The sequence below is a fragment of the Octodon degus genome, unplaced genomic scaffold (assembly GCF_000260255.1).
Source record: "Octodon degus isolate 3935 unplaced genomic scaffold, OctDeg1.0 scaffold00238, whole genome shotgun sequence".
In the NCBI taxonomy this organism is placed as follows: Eukaryota; Metazoa; Chordata; class Mammalia; order Rodentia; family Octodontidae; genus Octodon; species Octodon degus.
The window spans coordinates 1,336,860-1,359,138 of NW_004524814.1; the positions used below are offsets into that span (position 1 = coordinate 1,336,860).

General features: G+C 41.7%; 1 protein-coding gene across 1 annotated transcript in view; it reads right to left on the minus strand.

The window, feature by feature from the left end:
* Nucleotides 1-22,271, minus strand: part of Lhfpl2 (LHFPL tetraspan subfamily member 2) — a 160,148-nt gene extending 137,877 nt beyond the window's left edge. Inside the window, exon 1 of the mRNA XM_004645735.2 lies at nt 22,142-22,271. The gene's annotated coding sequence lies outside the window, so the exon portion shown is untranslated. The remainder of the gene's footprint in view (nt 1-22,141) is intronic.
* Between the last annotated feature and the right edge of the window lie 8 nt (nt 22,272-22,279).

Consider the following 22,279-nt stretch of genomic DNA (forward strand, 5'->3'; position numbering starts at 1 on the left):
AGAGAGAGAGAGAGAGAGAGAGAGAGAGAGAGAGAGACAGAGAGAGAGACAGAGAGAGAGACAGAGAGAGAGACAGAGAGAGAGAGAGAGCAATTTTAATGGGTTCAGGACTCAGCAGCTCTCATATGCTATGGTCCTTTGTTTCTTCACATAATGAGTCAAAATGTTTATGCATGAGTGCAAACAAATCAAGAGTTACAGATTAACAGCCACCCTTCCAGTGTAGACTTTTCCATCTGTCATCTCCCAGCAGGAAAACAATAGCAGCAATGACACAGATGCCCTGACCTCTGCCACCTGTCCCCAGGACAACACAGATGCCTGTGTGTAATACTCGCACACATATACTGCTCTGTTGGTTGTGGCCATACTCTGATTATTTCTTGCAAATCAAAAGCTTTCAGGATACCAGACAGAAGCAAACATTTATAAACTTTTACAGTCACCTTAGAGAAACTCCTGATAGTCATTTTTATTGGGTTTCTTCTACCACAAATTTGTAAAGTTATTTCCTATTTCCAAACATTAATTGCTGTTTTCCTCATAAAACAAGGTTTCAATGACACCAACACACAGCACATAAAATCACATCTCCCCAGAGAAATAAATTACATTGCTAGGTTGGTACACACTGTTACCACACCAGGCCTATTAATGGTGTGTGATACATTGCTACTTTCCCAGAACAAACATAAGCACTTTACACACAATTTTTAGGCTTTGCTTCACCCTTTCCTACTAAGATGTTAGCTCAGGAAGTTGACTCTTAACTGTTCCACAAAGCAGATTGCCACGAAGAATGGCCCTCACTCAGAAGGTGTTACTCCCAAGAAACACATACTCTTAACAAATCTGACCACATGGCTAATTTGTAAGTGACTATTAATTTAAGTTCACATCAAAATACACACTCTATAAGTCTCTTAATCACAAAAGCAAAGAGAGCTCTGGGATAAATGCTGTTTTCCAAAACTTGTCTGGTCTGGAACAAGAATAAACACAAGGTATAGAGGCACCAGAGAACTTACAACAGCAAGCTCTGCTATGGACAGAGTGGCACGGTATTTAAAAGCTCTCCATGAGAGCTCTTGCCCAGATTAATATGTTATCTAGTTCAATTGCCAGTACTAGAAAATAAAAGGGTCTATACACTACATGAACTAAAACAACATCAACCACCAAAATGCTCTGACAACCCTGGATAGGAAGAGGGACAATTTGAGAGAAACTTCTAGGGAGGTATTGGGCTGCTGAAAGAACTCTGTCTCACCAATTCCTATATTCCAGGTATGGCTTATGTAGATTGCCTCATTAAATCCTTTGTGGTAGTCTGGGTTTATAAGAGAAAAAAGTTAATACAGGACACATAATTCATAGGATTATTTTATAATATTCATCTAAAAGTCAAATGCAAAATAGTGCTGAAGATCTGTCCATATACTACAGACCAATACATCCAGCCAAGGGCCTACATCCCATGGCAATGTCCTAAATGAGACCACCTGGAGACATAGAGTCCACAACAATGTTCCATGCAAGACTTCATCAAGGATCTACACTGGAAATGCCCAAAGAACAGTGGTAGAAGCTAGAGAGTCTGATGATGAGAGCAGCTGAGTTCATCATATCAGGAAAACCAGCGTAGCAAGCTTCTCCAGAAGAACCAACAGCACACCATCTTCCCTTCCAGTTGTTTTTATGCTGCCGGCAATAATCCTCAAGTGGACTACCCACACCAAGCACAGTGAGGCTCATCAGATAAAGTCTTACACTGTACGTATAATCATTAACGTTTTTAGGCTACAGAAAATGGATGCTGTTCAGATTCAGGATCCACTGGGCTGCTGTAAGCACAGCTGGGCTCAAGAAAGGACCAGAGGATACAGGTAAAACCACTTTAGGATCTGGCATGCCCAGAAGACAAACAAGATCCTCTCATGACAACCCCAACAGTTCTGCCCTTACAAAGAAGGGTGATGAAACTGGGGTGTGGAGCAGGCATTTTACCCTGAGAAAAGAGAAAACACCATAGAATAGGGGAAAAGACTAAATAGAAAAAAATATAGAGAGGGTATAACTGAAGGATACAAACTGAAGAAAACACAGGACACAAAAAAGGCTTCTCTGATTTGTATTATACAAACAGGAGCAAATTCTTGTCAAATAATACTTCACTTTGCAAAGAGAAAACCATTAATATAAACCAATCTTCCAGCATTTTTTATAGTGAGTAGGAATCCTATAACCACAGAATTCCATCACACTTCAGCATTAATTTTGTAAACATGATCACTATTACATAAGTCTCCACTAACTTTTTTTCTGTCTCTGTAGCTACAGACCACCACAGTACTTTAAAAGGAGACAGGTAGGACTACTGTATTGAAACTATGTTACATGCAATAAAATATCAATAAACAAAAGGCGTGCCTTTATCAACAGCTAATCCCCTTGCTTTAAGGATATGCTGTCACAAACATCCTCTATAAAATCTCAAGAATTATGTCCAGGGTAATAGGGTACTTCCATTTCACTTTTGTTTGATTTTCAAGAATCTAGAAGAGAAAGACCAAGTTTCCCCATATATAAATGAATGAAACTGTATTTTCCAAATAAAAAAACAAAAGGGGTGAGGTTTAGTTTGGTTTACTGGTCTATAGAATTTAGCCCATGGTTAGCTACCTTCAAGGCAAGAACATCATGGCAGGTCATGGCAAAGCAAAGATGCTTAGTTCATGGTGGCTGGAAATAAATCTAGGGAAGAGTGCCAGAAAGTGGCTAGGGATGACACAGATCCCCAAGGCCACACCCCTAGAACCCACTCAGACACAACCAGAAGTGTGCTTAACTGATCCCCTCAGTGGCTCCGAAGACATTCAGATTGACACAATTAAGCCTAACCACCACATAAATATTTTTATTTATTTCTGGTTTCCATGGTTTTGCATGCAGACTATTTTAGGATCAAGGACTATTTACTTCCAAGGCATTACCTCAGCACTACATAAAAGCAGCTCACAAATAACTACCTCAGTGCCAACCATAGCCACCATGAAAAGTTCAGGCTCCAGATCATGAAGATATAACTATAAAAGTCACTTCCCAAGGCTTGACGGTCACCAAAACTAGTCACAATCTATGCCACTGTTAAGTTTAATTTTACTTTTTATTCAGGCTCCAAGAATATAGACAACAGTAATAACTCTTCTATTGCAGAAACCTTCTCAGATCTACCTCTAAGCTAAAGAAAGCCTCCTAGTTTTGTATAAGTCCTGTGATGTTTGATACAAAGTAGGGCCAGAGCCCAACTGGCTGTTACTGTAGTCCTCAATAAGGACTCAACTACAGCTCATCTTCTGACCCATGGAGGACTGTCCAATACACAGTTCCTGAAAAGAAGTAAGCAGAGGTCATATAGTCAGTGGTCATCAGCAGAAGACAAGTGGCAAAAGATTTCCAGAAGGAACTATGCTCTCTCCCCAGATGTAACACAGAGATTCCATTGTTGTTATATTAGCTTTTTGTTGCTATAACAAATACCTTAGATAAAGCAACTTAAAAAGAGGAAAAGTTACTTTTAGTTCACAATTTTGGAGGTTTCGGGCCATGTCAGATATAGGACAGCGTGGAAGGAGCACATAGCTGAGCAAGCCACTGACCTCATAGCCAGGACAAGAAAAAGAAAGGAGCTAAATTTCCACTGTGTCCTTCATTCCTGTGACATAAGACCTCTCATGAGCTCCAACTGCTAAATGTCCAGGGGTTCGTGCCAAGTGTAACACATAAACCTTTTGGAAATATTACAGATCCAAACTGAAGCAGGTGCCAAGAGAAAGCACCGTCTCTCCTCAACATTGTATCATGGCTCAGTATGAAGCTTGAAGATCAACTTGATGAGACACATCGTTAGCTAGAATGGGACAATGGATGGGAGGGATATTTCCAAGCCTACGAAGAAGCAAACAATAACATCTCCTCCAGTTTGCAAGTGTGAATGTAAAGAAAATTTCTTAACTTTATATATTCCCTTTGGCAATCATTAATCTTCAGTTATTCTCCTTAAATTAATCAAAAATTGAGAACTCCCTTGCATTCCCATTACTCACCTCTCTATTTGGTGAATTAACCAGAAAGTTAAATAAGAAAAATAAACAAACAGCAAGGTTGCAAGCATCCAGGCTGAAATCAGCAGTGTGGCTTCTGAACACACTGGGCTCACCACTGTGGATTAAAGCAGAGCCTGAGGCAAGACCTGGCTTCCTTGGCTGTGGGCCACAAGAACAGGGCTGCAGTTCTCCTAGTGGGTTTGGATCATGGTGGACACTGCAGAAAATGGCATCCATCTTCTGCCCATGCAGTGTTCGATACACCTGGACCTCCCAGTCATACATGTAGCATTTTGCACAGGCACATATTTCTGCAGTCTGAGGAGCTCCAAACAGCACATCCTTCTGAAAAGGAACAAACTATGGCACAAAAAGGGGGGGTTATGGAGAGGCTAACTTCAAACCTATTTATCCCCAGCCATCTTGATTCTTGCCAGCAGGCCTAGCCATTGTGCCACTGCCTCCAGACCAAAGGCACCACTAACACAGAACCCACATGAAAGGGGCCCGCAACGTGCACAAGCAATGTGAAAGTCCTCCTTCCCACACGCCCTTCATGCTTCAGCATACCTATCTTCCTCTAAACCTCATCAACTTAAAGAAACCAGTCTGATTGTATTATATCTCAATTTTCTAGCCTATATGTAATCTCAAGAAAGCCCTATGCAGATGAAATAGAAGCCATTTGGCATAATTTCTTATCAATTTTGTAGCCTATAAATGTCTCAGAACACAAGATTACAGTCAGAAGTCACATTTTCCTTTATAGTATTCTTTTTAAAAAATGCCTATTAATCATCTAAGACCAAGGACCAGAGGTTAAAAAAAAAAAGCCCTCAAGGGGCTTTAGTCAAGTCAATCAGTGTGTTAAACTAAGAGGCTTGACCAAAAAGCTCTGCAGAGTCCCTCCCAGCTTTCTTGTTCCCCAGTCTCCGCACTACTTCCAAGAGAGGACTGAAGTATTCTGGAATGTTCTGCATCCCTGAACAGATAATTTTTAAATTCTACATTCATACAGCTCAGGCTGTCACTATACAACTTACCTCCATCATGCCAACCATGAACCATTTCTACCCCACAGTCTATTTATCAGCCAAAGTAGTGCCCTCATCTGGAAGACTCACTGGTATGCCTATCTCTTGCTTCTTGGCATAAAGACCCTCCATACACAGGAAATCTGATCCCTTCAGATTCTACAGAAAGCCAGCAGCAGGGCTAACAAGCCTTCCTCATATGTTGCCTGGGTTTGTTTATTTCTTCTTCATCAACTCCCAGCATTTCTGATACTGCCCTTCAACTTCCTGAAAACAGCAGGAAGAAAACCTTTTAAGAGGCACTAAAGTACAGCCAACTTCTGATTAGCCAAAGTCATAAAGGAAAGGGACAACACACTGCCAAAGCGAAAGACTCTTGCCCCCAAGGACTACAGGACAATGACTCTGTCTCTAGGATGTGGAGAAGCATTACTGAAACAAGTGATGACCTGTCCTCACTGTCCCTCACCCCAGGAGTTCCCCTCAGATATTTCAGGAAAACATTTGGCAGCAGGCTCACCTTCTGGAAGTTCCCAAAGACACCAGGTCCAGAAAGGGACAGAAAAGGAGCCTCCATTGTTAAGTTGCAGATAGAAAATAGTTCCTCAATAAGATGAGAACACATATTTGTGTATGAAATATACAAATTTAAGCTATGATTAAATGCACTTAACAGTAGTCAATAGGATTTATATCAGCACAACTCAAGACAAGTTCTCTTGTTTTCTGAGCTAAGTCCACAAATACTATGCAGAACTTTACAAAGTTGAAGAGACTCAGGATACAAGAAAGCAACTGGGTATGGGCCAAAAGAGTGTAAATGAGACAAGGTGAACAGTGGGTGCCACATCCTACCTTATCCCAGGTGCCCTAGATCACACACACAAACAGCCCTTCAACCCACTCATCCCCAGTCTCCTTGAGCTCCCCCTCCCTTCCCTCTGGTCACTCTACCCCTCATCAGGAAGAAAGCAAAGCTGCCTTGGGGAATGGTGCCAGCTGGTGGCTGGTGCAAAGAACTGTCCACGCTTCACCACTTTTCCTTCCTTTCTTGGAAGAATTTTTAAAGCTTTCCTCCCTCTGACCCCTTCCTCCTCCCACTTTGTTCATAATGATTACGCAAAAAGTTTAATTTGAAAGTCATAATTCTAGGGAAGAAATTCTGATCTCCTACCTCACTACTGGGAGACCTGGTAAGTCACACAGCCTCTCTTTGCCTCTCCCTTCTCCGTATAGGAACATGTATAGGAAACCTGTCTACCCAGCAGGACTTTCAGAATAGAACAGATATGAACTCACACCATGAACAGAACAGCACTCACTAAATAGCAGACACAGCTCTTGCCTTCCTGCTAATTCACCACGTGCTCTAAGGCTGTGCACATCACTCAGCTCCAAAGAATGTGATGATCATCATGCTCCCAATAAATCAAATCAACAACAGACAACTGGGCAAGCGTTCCTCAGAGGTGAAAGAATCCCAAATTGAAATGAGCTCTCTTGCCTGATAAGATTTATTTTTCAGATCGAACACCATGATCTTGAGAAGCGAACAGTCATAGGTGGAGACTTCCAGCCACTAGCCTCTTATGACAGGAGCAACCTTACATTCCTGACCATAGTGCCCTAGAGGATACTCTGGCTCCCAAGCCCACTCACGCTCTATGGAAACCTTAGTCTTAGGTTTATCAGAAAGGAAATAGCCTTGCAAGGCTCTGCCCCCTCCCCAAATGCCATGTGCTATGATAAAGATCTCAAAAGGGCTAAAGAAATTATCTCCTTTCCCTTTTACTCCTCAGTAACAACCACAAAATTAGATAAAATGACCCCCTGATCCTCTCATTTAAAGACTTCTTTATTGCTTTCAACCTCAATTCTTTCTCCTTTAAATGAATATGAGACCCCAAAGACCCACAGGCCAATGGGATTAGTGATTGATGGCTTCTTCCTCCTGGCCTACTCTCCAGAGGGAGCTCCTCCATCCCCTAGGGTGGGGTCACAATCAGTTCAATCTTCATGCTTCAGAGACGTCTCCTTTGAACAAGATCAAATGTTTCCCTACTGAGGCCTGGTACTCTGCTCAAAGGAGCAGCAGCCCCTTCTCACTTGGAGCATTAGTGTCAACTCAGCCAGAAAGCCCATGGCAAAAGGAGGAGGTCTGTGTGGTTAATTGTCCACCAGGCTAATACACAGGCCAGCACCTTGGGAGGGCTGATCACTGCCATAAAATGTTAAGTGCACTTTGAACCCAGAAATAAGGAGAATGAGAACTGTTTTCTCCAGCCTGCTGGGCTGCAATGGGGGCTACAACTGTTTGTTTTCTTTTTCAGATGGCAGCCATAAAGGGAAGAGTTCTCCAGTGAATTCAGAGGAGATGCACAAGGGAAGGCACCAGAGCTCCCCATCAGGAAATCAGCTTCAGCAAAGGCTACAGGAGCCACTCAAGGCTTTCTGGATCTTAGGAAGGCACCTGAGATGACAGGACTCCAGAATCCAGTACTTAATGGCTCCATAAGAGAATGATCCACAAAGAAAAAGAATCATAGATAATTCAGAGGATTTGCCTTGTACTTTTTTTTTTTTTTTTTTTTTTTTTTTTTTTTTGCGGTACCGGGGATTGAACTCAGGACCCTGAGCTTGCCAGGCAAGCACTTATTCTACTGCCAGGCCCATACTTTTTACTATTAAAAGAGATGGGAGAAGAAAAATTTTACCATCATTTGCCTATTTTGAAAAGTCACTTTCATTAACTAGTTATCCAAAGAGCCTCCTTCCAACTCAGACCTATAACTCTAACAGAACACTAAAGAACGGAGAAGAGTTAATCTTAGCTGAAAGAGGGTAAAAGGTGGTTAAAACAATAGTTTCAGTTCTTTTGTAAAGTGAAAATTCAAGATATCCCAATGAAAATCAACTTTTTCTGGAAACAAAGATCTGTAAGTCTTTCAAATCAACTATACAACCTCTAAAGTAGATAAGACAAACTGGCCAAGAAGCTAGTTGACAAGAAATTACCTGATCCAAGTAAAAAGTGGGGTTCCTAAATTATCCGTGAGTTGTGATCTAGAAAGGGAACAAAGCAAGCTAGATGTCAATAACAAAACAAGCTTTACAATGAACTTGAAAAGCTACCTGGGAGCCTTTGCATCCTCTTCAGTAACTACAGCTGAACATTCGAGCCTCACCTGAGACTACCGAAAACATCCAAGTAGTCTGGTTGAGGGGAGTTTTGTTCATTTATCTAACCATCTATCTATTCATTGGTACATGGACATAGGCATTTCAGCAATAAAAGAACTGTCAATCAGAGCCCAAGATGCTAATAATGCTAGAGCCTGAGAGCAACTGACCAGCTATTATGTCTGCTAGTTGTTACTGCTCTGATTGCTCCCAAGTGCCTACCCTGGATATAAGGAGTACACATTGGACAGTGTCTTTGGATCAAGCCCAGTGCATAAAACAGCTATAATAAAAACGTAAACACACTGATAAACAAATTCAACTGATGAGGCACTCACATCCCATCTTTAAAGAGAATAAACACCTAATAAAAGAGCAGCACAACACTACAAGTCCAAAATATGTGTTAAAAGTCAAAAAGCTCTAAGGAAACTAATGAATTGTACTACTTCTTTGGCTTTCTAATTAAAATGAAATGGGGGTGGTCAAGATCCAACTAGAGATCTCTATAAAGTATCTTGGGTATACATCCGCGTGTGAGCCCCATACAGAAAGGACCAGAGCAACAACTTGAGGTCTTGACCAAGCTCATTGTTTGTTTGTTTGTTTTTTCTAACCTGGTAAGAATTGTACTGTAAAACATAAAGCATTCTAAGAGTCAGACATCTCCTAGAGTTCACTGTTCATAATGAATTAAGTTAATAATTATTTCCTGCTCCGGACAGGCTGAAGACCAAGCCCAACAAATACTCTGCACACAGCCTCTCCAGAGCAGGTGTGATACGAATATTCAAAAATATCTCAAATTTCAAGAGATATCCATAACCCAATTATATTTTAAAATCCAGTGAATACATTTCAGTTTATTTTCTTAAATTGCACAAAAGTACAAACAACTTTCACAGAGTAGAAATTCCTGAACAAAGCTGAAGGTCTTTTACCCAAGACCTAGGAAACTTTAAAACCATTAAGATGGTCAGCTAGGAATTAAATTCTTGTTACTGCCTTGTTATTCACTAAATTTTCTTTCAGGAAGCCCTACAGTTAGGACTTGGCACCAGGTAAAAGAATCTACAGGTATATGACTACTTCTTTGACCCAGCATTACCAGTACTTCTGTTTGGTCATGGGAAACACACACAGGAATCTCTGTCTTTTTCTAATTCACTGCTTCACACACTTGCTAAAGCAACTGGAAAGGCTGTACAATGAATCATAGTATTGCAGAAGCAGAATACAAAGGCAGCAGCAAAATACATAGCCATACTCTCCTCTGAAAAAGAATTCTTCTGAGACTCAAGTACCACCTCAGACTTCAGTGAATTCAACCACCACTACCTCCTAACATAAGCCAGGTTCCACTAAGTAGAACCATTTTCTTCTTATCCCTAGACAAAGAAGTTATCAGTTTAAGCTGATACTGTACCTCTCAAAGCCCCACTATACTAAGAAATATGGGAAAACTGAAATACGTTAACACAAAGCTTTCTACTAAAATCATCTTAATCTAAACTATGTTTTAAAGCAAATGCTCATGCCACTGAGCAACTTTTTTAAAATTTCCTTTTGGTTGACAATGGGAAAAATCTATTGTTTGTTCCTTTACTGCCTATACATTTACATACATGTTAAACCCTACAGTGGTCTTCCCACTAATAGCTGGGGTGACTGGAGTTTCCAGATTTCTCTGAAAATGCTTATCTTTCCAACAGTAGCCAAGAAGGCTTCCATTTAGTACATGCTCCATTACCTCCTGGTGTCACTGGCATTATTCTGGAAAAATACAGTGAAATTAAAAAAAAACAAAAAAAACTGGGACTTCTTAGTCTTTTCAGTGTGGGTAGAAATCCAAACTCCTATTGATTTAACTAATTTATGGTAAATATTCAGTTCTGTGTGGTAATGAGTGTAAAGAACCAAGTAATTAATCCAGAAGGCAAATCATTTAATTGGTTTAGAAACACACCATGATGGGGGTGGGGTTGTGTGTGTGTGTGTGTGTGTGTGTGTGTGTGTGTGTGTGGCTGTGCCTTGGTTTATTTTACTAGGACATTTTTTTCCTCAGGGCAACGTTCATTCCTTTATTGAAGATCTGTTCCATTTTGGGAGACACCCAAGGTGAAAGATAGTAGTACAAGGGATTCACTGATCAGACGAGAAAGATACACACAAACAAGTATGCAAAGCTTACCCTGGGATGGGAAGATAGCTCAGTAGGCATAAGCACAAGATCCTGAGTTTGATGCTTAGTACCAAAAAAAAAAGCTTACCCTAACAAGACCATCAGGCCATCTGAGCACAGAGAAGCAGTGATTTATTCTGTTAAATAGCTAGAGAAAGCTGTACTACAAAGAGCCTCTCACTTAAGACAGTTTGCTAAATAATGGGAAAAGTTGTGGCTGGGTTTCATTTGAGGAAAAGGAATTCTAAAGCACTAGCTCAAATGTAGGGTTGGACAGAAGAGGATGATAAACATAACAACAAGGAGAAAGCTAGCTATGTAAACACCTTTACCAAGTTACACACAAGGGCAGAGGACCATTTTCTACCTTTTCTAGCAGAGATGTTATTCTCTGTGTGAGGATTTTATTCCTAATGAATAAGAACTCTGGGTAGTTATCAAGGTGCACTATCGTATCATTCTAGAACAAATCACCTGGCATGAGCAAACCAGGAACCAACCTGTATGAGATGCCTCTTAGTGAAATGCAGTAACTACAGGTTGACTCTACTGAGTCTGCTCCCAGTTTACCTGAAAAACAAGAAAAAGACATGTCTGTTAACTTCAAGGGGCTCATCTTTTCTCTTACAAGTAAAGACCTTAAGACCATGGCTAGGACTCACTGGTCTCCAAGCAGAAAACCTGTTCAGTGTCACCTAACCAAGTAGTTGGTTTGAACAGACTGAGATGAGAATCTTGGTTTTAGTTCAGTGGCAGGATAACTATAAGCCAAGTACTCAACCTACCTGTGCCCTACTTTCCTTCCCTGCAGCATCCACCCCAAAGATGACTAAGAAAGGCGTTTACATATCAGGAAACCCAGAAATGATTGACATAGGTTGGGCTCCCCACCCTCAGGGAGCTACAGGCCACAGGACAGAGTAAACAGGTAGCAACATAACTCAATACAGCTGATAGGAGGCCAAGCCAAGAAGATAAGAGGTGATGTAGTAACCTATGCAGAGGCTCCAGTTGATCCCAGAGGACTCAAGAAAACTCCCCAGCAAGTGATAGCTAAACTGAGGCCTGACAAGCAGAAGTAGGCCAGAACGGAGGACAAACAAAAGTTACAGAGTTGGCCTAGCCTACAACAAACACTGACCCTGTGCTCAAGGTTTCATACTCTATAGATTTTGAGGCTCTTTTTTTTTTTCAAAAAAAAATGACAAGACAAGACACAAAGGTGGCCTTGTGGAGGCTTGGAACAATTCCTAGTCTTGCAGCCCAATGGGGTAGGGAGGACCGACCCTTTCACACAACAGGGGTACAGGTAAGGGGGTTATTTCCCAAACAATATTGTCAATAGTTGTTTTGGGGACTCAAGCTTTAAGCAAAGTGGACACATGCTTCTCCTTCTAGATGTTTTCCCTCCCACCTAGATATAGAAACAGACCACTCCAGGAATGAAACACTCAGGACATCCTGGGAGGATCCATGTGGTTTTATCAGAGAGTCAAGTTTCCTTCTGTGGCATGGAGCAAACCCTGTGGTTACTAAGACACAGAGGCCCAGGAGCCAAAAAGTATTTCAGGATTAAGAAAAGCCCAGTTCAGCTCCCTCTCTCTTTGAATTTCTATCATTTCTCTCTTCTAGAAGAAAAAAAAAAGCATATTTCTGTAAAGCGCAGGCAAATTCTCACATCCTTGTTATTATAGCCTTTGTTTTTCTTTAGGAAAAGGTAAAATAGGGCCCAACTTATAAAACAATATTTATTTATTTATTTATTTATTTATTTATTTATTTATTTGGCAGAACCAGGGATTGAACTCAGGCCCTTGTGCTTGCCAGGGAAGTGCTTATTCCACTGAGCCATCTCCCTGGCCCCAATAATATTTAAATCAACACAGATCATGAAGTAAATATACTATTCAGCTTCCAGGGGCTGGGTCTAATCCCAAATCAATGAGGCTAGCTGAGTGTAGGACCTCAGGACAGTCACAGAACCACTGGTGGTACAGAGGCAGTGAGTACTTCAGTGTACACCAAGCAATGCCACTGAAATCCCACCTGTCTTCCTGTGGACTGCACCCTACATGTGCATAATGCGGCTCTCAGACCTTCTCATTTGCACCTCCTATGCCTGCCCTACCTAAGCTTCCTGCCACTTGCCTTCAATCCAACCATACTGACCATTTCCCAGTTTGTATGTTTCATAACCAAACTTCGTCTTTAGGGTGTGGCTGAGATGGATCCTGAATCTGTAGAAATGGAAGTTAATGCTTATACAATAACTTGGAAAGCTGATGTTTTAATCACCTAATTCACTTGGATCAGAACCAAGCTGGCTCAGGGAGGATGAGGCTCTTTTCTGGTCATGCATTATCTGTTCATTATCTCCAGGTTCCAAGCCAAAGTAGGGAGGAAGAAGGGAAAAGTCAGAGTCATGACCTTAAGGATTCTCTACAATGCTCACAGCCCAGTATTCCAGAGAATGCCCCAGAGTACTTAGTAATCAATATCTGTAAAATGTTCCTAAAAATAAAGGCTTCACAGAACTAACTTAGATAAGAGCTTCTCTGTAAGGACAAAACATATCAAGAGAAAAAATGGAAGTGAATCCAACAGAACAAACAGTGCTTCCCAATCTAATATGTATGTACCCAAGACATGAACAGGTGTGGTTATTCTAAGCCATGGCCAGTATGACAGGCTCAGACAGATAAGCAATTACACTGACATTTCTCCAAATTGGTCTTTCCAGAAACCGCCCAATCATTTTTAAATACAAATTGCCAGGACCCACTCCAAAATGAGAAGTAGGAATCACAGGGAAAGAGCAGCCTGAGAATGTAGCTATATAGCCAGTACCCAGTAGCATACCAGGAGAGTTTCAGAATAATGCTCTAAATGAAACAATAGGCAACTTCTTAAAAACTTTGTAATCACATAACTTCAAAGTTACAGGGTATGTGGGAAAATGCAGATTTAAATTGAAGGAAGTTAGAGCCTTCTTTAGTTAAACTTAGGCAATATAACCAACATGTAAGGGGAATATCCATTTAACTAAAGCTTAACAAAAACAAAATAAAGTAAAAACCTTTCCCCTACAATTTCATCATATTTCAAGAAAAAGCCCCATATAACCTGCCTAGCCTAAGACATCCCTATACAACTGCTCTTGGCAGGCCTTAGGGAGCCCAAAGCCACACCAGGGCTGAGACCCTTAGTCTTACCCCAACAGAACCTGGGCTTAGCAGGCAACCAATTTCAAGTCAGATTCCACAGGTATCTCAAAGATCACTGCTTCCATCTGACTATTCTCTGGCTTTCATACCCAAGCTAGACTTTTGGGAAGATTTTGGCTCAAAATGTACTCTGCAGGGTAAGCAGCATCAAAATCACTGGGAGAATTTTAGAATTTCAGGTCCCGCTAGCTGTATTTGAATGAGATTCTGGGTAATGATGATACATAATTCAGAGAAGCCCTGCTTGAAGGAATGGGAATTCCAGCATGAAGCTTTCACCCCATCTATGGAACTTCAGCCCCAAAGTCCTTTTCCTATCCTCTTCACAAGCCTTGTCAGTCCAGGATTGTCTTCAGCCAAATCGCCATACCAGACCAATAACTAGCTGACAATCTAAAGCCCAAATATCATAATTAAAAAAGTACTGAATGGCCCCTGCATTCTCATCAGGTTCTTATATGTGTCTGCCTTAGAAGGCAGAAATATGAACCCCATGACCATAAATCAGGAGAGATGATCCAAAGTCAAACAATGCCAGGGAATGCTGGTGCTTTCGGATCCAGTACAATGTTAATGAGGTCGAGGTCACGGGTATGATTAGCTTCCTCTCTATCTTGGCACAGTCCCTAGCCCTCTGCCCTCTGGCCTCCACCAAAGGCTGATGCACCCTTGGTTACTAAGAGGACTTGGTCGCAATGACAAAAGGAGGTTGAGCAGAGCAGCAATTGAAAGGACTGGAATTCAGAGCTGATGTGCAGAGCATATCAAGGAACACCATGCAGCCCAGAGGAAAAGCTGTTGTGAAAGTAACAGGTATACATGCCAGACATGAAAAACCTGAAACTTTATGAGAAATGGGAAGTCCTATGGTCATGATTTTAAAAATCATATATGCATATCTAAGCCAGAGCAAATCTAACTTCATGAAAATTCTTGTTTAAAGAGAGAATCTTAAGATATGTATTTTTGTTGACCAAGAAAATCAGCACACTCTTAGGGCCCATGGTTCTACTTTTCAGATCAAAAGAAGCAGCACTATTCCAAAAGCAGGCTAATCAGACTATTCCACAACAGACTCAGTCACCTAGCCACACAGGTGTATACATAACCTGTCACACTCTCCACCCCCACTACCATTTGTGATCTTATCCCATATGGCCTTTTCACCAGTACTAGCCCTGATATGCAGCTCTTTTTGGCACAGTCTGTATATGTTACACATCAGATGTGAGTCTTTTGACGCTTCCCTTTACTAATAAAGGAACCAGAGAACTAAGTACAAGTATTGGGGGGAGAGAGCAAACACACGAACAGATAAGACAATCTAAGCACACTCACTTACCAACAAGATTCACATCAAAAATTACGTACAGTCCTTGTTTAAGCCAGCACACCATGCTCCCTACTACTGCATGCATCCATGCACAGTCAGTAATTAGGTCAGTAAATTATGAGCTTCCACTACTGTGGAACCCTGAAAAGACTGCTATAAGAATGAGCAAATGAAAGAGTAAGTATCTGTTTAGACATACCTCACCATCTGGCATCATCTTCTAGAAATGGACTGTTGGCCACTTAAACAAAAAGGATGTGATTTTAGATTATTTTTAAGGTGGTGAGTCATGTTTGTTAAGTGTACATTTAATAAACACATGGTAGTCATTTATACATACTGCCTACTGGTAAGTTGTAATTCCCAAACTATCCAGCCTGTTATTTTTCATTTCAGAAAATCTGGTCTCTATGCATGAGAGAAAAAAGTTAATTTTTAAGAAGTTATTTGGTCCTTAATAAGTGTGTGTCATGCACCACTTATCTAAAGATTAAATGACACTACTATCAATTGCAGTTAGAGCCTTCCTTAAACAATTGGCTAAATGCCTTAAATCTGGAAAACAACATGTGAAACTAAGCCCAATTGCAGGCTGCCCAGAAGAAAGGAAGCTTGAACTCCAGGTGCCCCTGACAACACAGCTCAATGTGGAAGAAAGAAAACGCTGAACAATAGAATTGGTAGAGGAAAAGGAGCCCCTCTTAATTTTCCGGGTATGTGGAAAGGTTTTTGCTGAAAAGATATTTAAGGTCTCACTGTTGGTCAAGTTCTACTGAACACTGGAACAATTGAAAAGGAAATGTGCCAGTATATTACTTAATTCAGTACATGTTTTCAATTAAGCGAAACAACTCTCAAACGACACTTACGATGTTTATATCCACTATAAGGAGTATAGTTTTCCCTACTGTTTGGAGGAAGTTGTCTTAGACTTGCTTTGAGTCACAGTATCCAGTCCTAGTTACATTCTTGTAGCCTTCCACTATCTGTATCTAAGTTTGTGATGAGTAAGGATTTCAATTCTATTTAATGATATAGAGAGCCTTAAATGAATATACCACAGATATAAGAAGGCAGATGGTGTTTTATACAAAAAAGACAAATCACAAATTTTCGTTCTGATTTTAAAAGTTACATGTTCTTTACAGAAAACTTGAAAAATAAACAATATGCTCCTATAACCCAAAATCCAAAGGACTAATTAAAACTTTAGCCTATGCCCTCCAACCCACTAAGCAAGCAAGGGTGCAATGAGGTATCATTGTCGGCACAGACTTGACAAGGATTAATCATCCTCACTAGACTTACCCTAAATCCACAACAGTAACAGAAGCAATGGCTGTACACAGTTCAAGGAGTGTGAATGCAATTCAAGGAGCATTCATTGAGGCCTATGTGTACACCTTCAGTTATTCCACAAACAAAGGAAATGTAAATTAAAAGCAACAGTCCTGACAATTTCAAAAAAGGAGGTAAATAAACCCCATCACTTGGGGCAATAAAAAGTTAGTTCTTCTAGTAGAGACTAAGTGACTTTTCTCCGCAGTGGAGAAGTCCATGTTGAAGAAAAAGTGTGCAGAGCAGGTAGAAATGAAGACTTCCGAACTGGAAATATGGAGCTGCCCATGAGGAATCCTTTTAGAATCAGAGAGATTCAACCTACCATCAGGGAGAAATTTAAAAGTGCTCTAACATTCTCGCTCCATATGCCACTCTGGGCTACAAACCCTCAATGTGTCAACCTTGTGCAGCCAAAAGCAGGGCAACCTGGCTACAACTAGTTGGACCTTTTCTTACAAAGATGGCACAAAGAAAGAATTGTTGCAACTGCCAGTGTCACTTCAGTAATGTTCAACATTGTTCTTTATGAATCCCTGAAATAACCAACGTTCTTCATTATAATACCATAACTGGGTATAGGAAACCATGTGAAGAGTTTTAAGTTAGTTTGATTAAACCTCAAAAGTTCATCTCCAAATAAACATCTCTTAAGTCTTAAGTTAGACAGAAACATTTTTTAAAAATAATGTCCACAGAAACTACCTAAGTAATAAAACATAGTGTTAAATCAAAATCAGAACCAACCCATAGGAGAAAAAGTCAAAATACACTGAGGTTCTCTTAATTTTCTAAGTCTCAAAGTCAAAAGCAAGGTTATCTTGACTTAGCTGATATTATTAAGGTTAGACTAAGAAAACATGCAGATAACACACCTCTTTAGCTGTGTTCAGTATTGTATAAATGCACATCAAGCTCACTTATAACCTTATATCCTCAGCAAGTGAATCAAGTCATCTTAACTGTTTTCTTCCATGCAACACATGGATGCCAGTCTGTTCAGGATGCTATGTTAAAAAATACCAGAGTGTGGCTTCAACACACACACACACACACACACACACACACACACACTTATTTATACTTAGTAGGTGAAAAGGTCCAAGATCAAGTGTCTACAGATTTGATTTCTGAAGGGCCTTCCTCCTGGCTGGCAGACAGTACCTTCTTGCTGGGTTCCCATCTGACAAGGAGAGAGAAAGTGTAATCTCTCTTCCCTTTTTTTTTAATAAGAACATTAATCCCATTTTATAGGGAGTCCCATGTTCAGGACTTCATCTCAACATAATCACCTCCCAAAGGCCCTACCTCCAAGTACTATAGCATAAGGGGACAGGGTTTCAACATATTCATGACACAAACATTCAGATCATAAGACATTGGGGATTCAGCTTTATCATTTATATATTCTGGCTATCAAACATTCAGAACAGTTTTATGCACATCCCTTTAACTATTTCAGATCAAAATAATAGAGCAGATTCCACCAGGTCTGCAGAATAACATCTGCGTAGGTTTAGCCATTTGAGGCCAAGGTGAAGGGCTTGCTTATACTGTTAGGCCTGTTGAAAGGATGAAAGAAAAAAAAATTGTAGTCACAAAGACACACATGACTCTCACCTCCAGCATAATTCAGTAAATTTTCACAAACTAGACAATGGAAGGAAGCCTTTCTGAAACCAGTTCCCATTGCTCTGAAAAGAACTTCTTCTCTCCATCTCTAGCTCCAACCTCTCCTCCTACTTCTGTATCCAAGATAAACTGAACATCCCTCACTGGAAGGCTCACAGGTCAGTTTTCATTTCAACTGAAACCATTACTCTTGGCCATCTGTCCCAACTGGAGTTCCTACAACTGCTTATCTTGGGCAAAGAGCCATGACCATCTCCAGTACTAGATGATTCCCTATTGGGAAGGCCCACCCTAGAAGATAACAGGATGTGCACTCACCTCTCCAGACCTACATCAAAGCACTGCTCCCCAGGTCATCTTGTCCTCCAGCATCCTGTCATTCAGCTCACAGACCAGTGGGCACTAAGCAGTGTAACCTTCACATTCACTTTGCTGAATCCACCTTTGACATAGTACTCAAGGTGGTCTTCAGATTGCTCAGCTCAGCACCCCAGAACCTATACTCTTAAGAACTGCAGCATACATTCCTGACTGTACTCCAGGAAATTACTATCGGTGCCTGACTGGCACCTTTTGAAGCCTTCTATACTCTAAACAAATGCATTATTGTTGAATTAGATATTATCATAACTTTAAAGAAAAAACACCACCCTGAAGATACATGAGGAATGAAGTATCCACTCTGCTTTCTCACACCTTCTATAATGACAAAATCAAGTATTTTAGAGCCAAATGAAACTATCACCTGGTCTTGGAACTTAATGATCAGATCCTATCTTTGTTCCTTCTTTGCCTTTCTAAAATTGAGAGGTCTCAGTTCTAAATCACTGTTTGTTTTTACTGCATGTACAACTATTTGTTTCATTGGCTGGTGGCTTTACTCAGCCATTATTCAAGGTATGGGTGTAATTTTTTATAAAATACAAAAAGAAATAGGCCTCTTATCTTGACAAGAGGACCTTTTGGACTCACTGTAACCACCCCCAGCCTCTGCCAGATCATCTCCCTCAGAACAGACTGACTCACAGACTGAAAGTATACCAAACATACTGGTTTCCTCATGCAGATTCTTTTTCGTCAAAGTGGGAGTATCTAGGGTTTACAGAGGTCCTCTGGCACACACAACTTCTTTCTCCCACCAGAATTTTTCTCTGCCATAGCAGAGGCCTGTTTTTGCTTTGTGCTATACTACTGCGGCCCAAAACAGAGCCAAGTATCTGCTGAATGACAAGAAGAATGGATGGATGGATGGATGGATGGATGGATGGATGGATGGATGGATGATTAATGGGCATGCCCCTAAATTAGAAGGAGCAAACCATAGCACAGTTCCCCTGCTCAAGAAATATTGCTTTGCTACAAATGTCTTTTCTTCACTTTCCTCTAGGAATCACTAACCCCAAATGCTATATTAAAATTGTTTTTTAGAGATTAGCTACTTACTATTTTTATTTTTCTGAGCATACTAAGCTGAGTAAAACATTCACTTTAAGAGTCCAAAGAAAGGTGATTAATGTGTCCCCTACTGTGCCACAGTTATTTCTGTTTTTTCTCTCTTTCTCAAATAAAACTTGGGGCCGGCCTGATATCTCAGCTGACTAAAGTGCCTGCCTAGGTAGGTGCAGTGGCCCGGGTTCAATCCCTGTCGTGCCATGCAGGCCTCGCCCATGGGAAAGCTGAGCTGGTGATTAAAACTGGGTATGGTGGAGTGCACCTGTAATCCCAGCACTTGGGAGGCTGCAAACAGAGGAATCACTATAAGTCCAAGAGCCTAATCTATGTAGTAAGACCCTGTAGATCCTGTACTAAAACACACACACACACACACACACACACACACACACGCACAAATACCTTGGTTATGAACCTGGAACACAAGAAACTATCATTGCAAGAGGCAGTCAGGTCTGGAATTGTAAACTATATCTATCCCTTCAAACCCACACATAGCCTATATGACAGCTTCCCTGGAAATGGTGGCACAGGAAAGGCCAAAGGAGTCAAAGGATGCAGTTTACAAGTTCTAGAAAGACCATGTATGCTTGGGTGTGGACTAGCATGGGCATGGGCACAGTCTCAACTCAAGAGTCATTCTCTCTATCACGAAGTATCCTTGCATTCCCCTTTTCTCTGGGCTTTTGGACTACTCATAACATCATTAACATTTTCTGAGGACTTTACTCAGTGTGAAGAACCATCTTAAGTCATTTACAAAGCAATCAGTTAATCCTCAAGATAACACTTTGATTTGAACAGTATAGATACAGAAACTGGCTGGGCGGGCCTGATAGCTCAGTGGACTAAAACACCTGTTTAGGCAGAGCACAGTGGCCAGCAGGGGAATCGCTGGATCCCCATCTGCGGTGCAGACCCGGCCTGTGGGGCGCACTGAGACAGGGATTGAGAATGGGCAATTGAGGCTGGGCATGGTGAGCTCCTGTAATACTAGCAGTTGGGTGGCTAAAAACAGGAGAATCACTAGAAGTCTGATCTACATAGTGAGACTCTGTAGATCCTGTCGTAAATACAGAACGAATGAACAAACGAACGAACGAACTATGGCTGAGAGCAATAACTAGTTCAGGTAGTATATGACATATCTGCGAAATTGACATACTGAAGTTGCATCTCTTGTTTTGTAGTAAAGAAGCTCAGGTGCTGTGTACCACGTTCATAAAAGTACATCTGTGTGGTACGTAATTTGCAGTATACTGTTTTACTATCATCTCGGACTTTGGATTTTTCATTTCTACACTATCCAAGTCCTATATACTGCAAAACTTCTTTAATTCAAATCCACGCATGGTTGTTTCTCAGCAGGCATCATGACATCTCAGCACACATACATGGGTAAAACAGTGTACATTACTTTTTCCAGAAGGCAAAACTTTGCTATAATCCACAAAGATCCTTTTCCATCCTATAGACATATTAGTGGTTCACATATGACACAAATTTTATCACGGATGTTCATTTGCAGTGTAATTATTCTTCCTTAAGTACACTACCTGAAGTCAAATGGGTCCCCTGCCCACCCTCTTCTCCAACTCACAATACCATCTTCCTAGTATAAAGCATTTGCAGTGGAATGACAAACACAAGCCACCCTGTCTGTTGCATGACCAGGTAGCAGGAAATACTATTATAAGATAGGTGTATATTTGGTATTACTTCAAACCCTTCAAATACTATTTTACAGGGGCCAGGGATATATAGCTGAGCAGCACAGCGCCTGTGTGGCAAGTGCAAGGTCCTAAGTTAAATACTCGGTACCCCCACCTCCATATCAAATACTATTTCATGAGAATTAGATTTTAAACACAGATAATAACAAAGCCCATTAGGCTGTGTGGTGGGGGAGAAGTAATCTTAGATTTTTCTCTTCCTCATCTTTAAAACATTCTTCCCACTAACAGGTGTTCTCTTATCTCTTACATTTCAAGAAGTGTAATTTTTAAGAGACTGTAAAAAAGAATCAAGAAAAGCCACCAAAGAAATTAGCATCCCACTTTTTTCAAAGAGGACAGGGTGGTGCCCTCCGGCCATGGGTGAAGCTGGAGCAGTGTGTGCAGGTCACAGATGTCCCCACTAGCGTCGTGGGCTCCACACACTGGTTCTACTTTCCATGCGGGTCGCCGACGGTCACCTACACAGACACCCAGGCACAGGAAGCGGGAGGACTGGGGACGGGTTTGCTTCAGACTTCTAATTGTCCCGAAGCGGTTCGCTCGCTCACTTCACAGAACTGCTGACCTCCTGCAGTCAGAGAAGCTGAACTGGGCTGAGAAAAATGCTTTTGCTTTGCTCAATTCAAAGAACACTGGGCCGCCGAATAGAAGGGAAAAGAAAGGCAAAACCCACACAGGAGCCCACGCACGCCGCCTGATCCCTCGCCGCCCTGACGGGGTCTCGGCTCACGGCCGCCTCCTCTCGCCCCCAGGAGCGCAGCCGGCCCGGGACGCGGCGGCGCCGGCGGGGACTCGCGGGGCCACGACCGCTCGGTCGCCGGGACGGGGTGCCGCTAGGGATCGGGCTCTGCCGCCCCCGCGCCCGCCGGCTCGCCCGCTCCCTGCTCGCAGCCGCCCGCTCCCTCGCAGCCCACAAGTCCTTACCGCCGCCGCCTTCCAACCCCGCGCTCCGGCAGATCGCGCGCCACTCTCCTTCCCAGCCGCCACCGGCAGCCCAGAGAGCAGAAGGAGGAGCGGGCAGAGGGCGGGCAACTCGCAGCAGGGAGGACAAGGAGGCGGGGC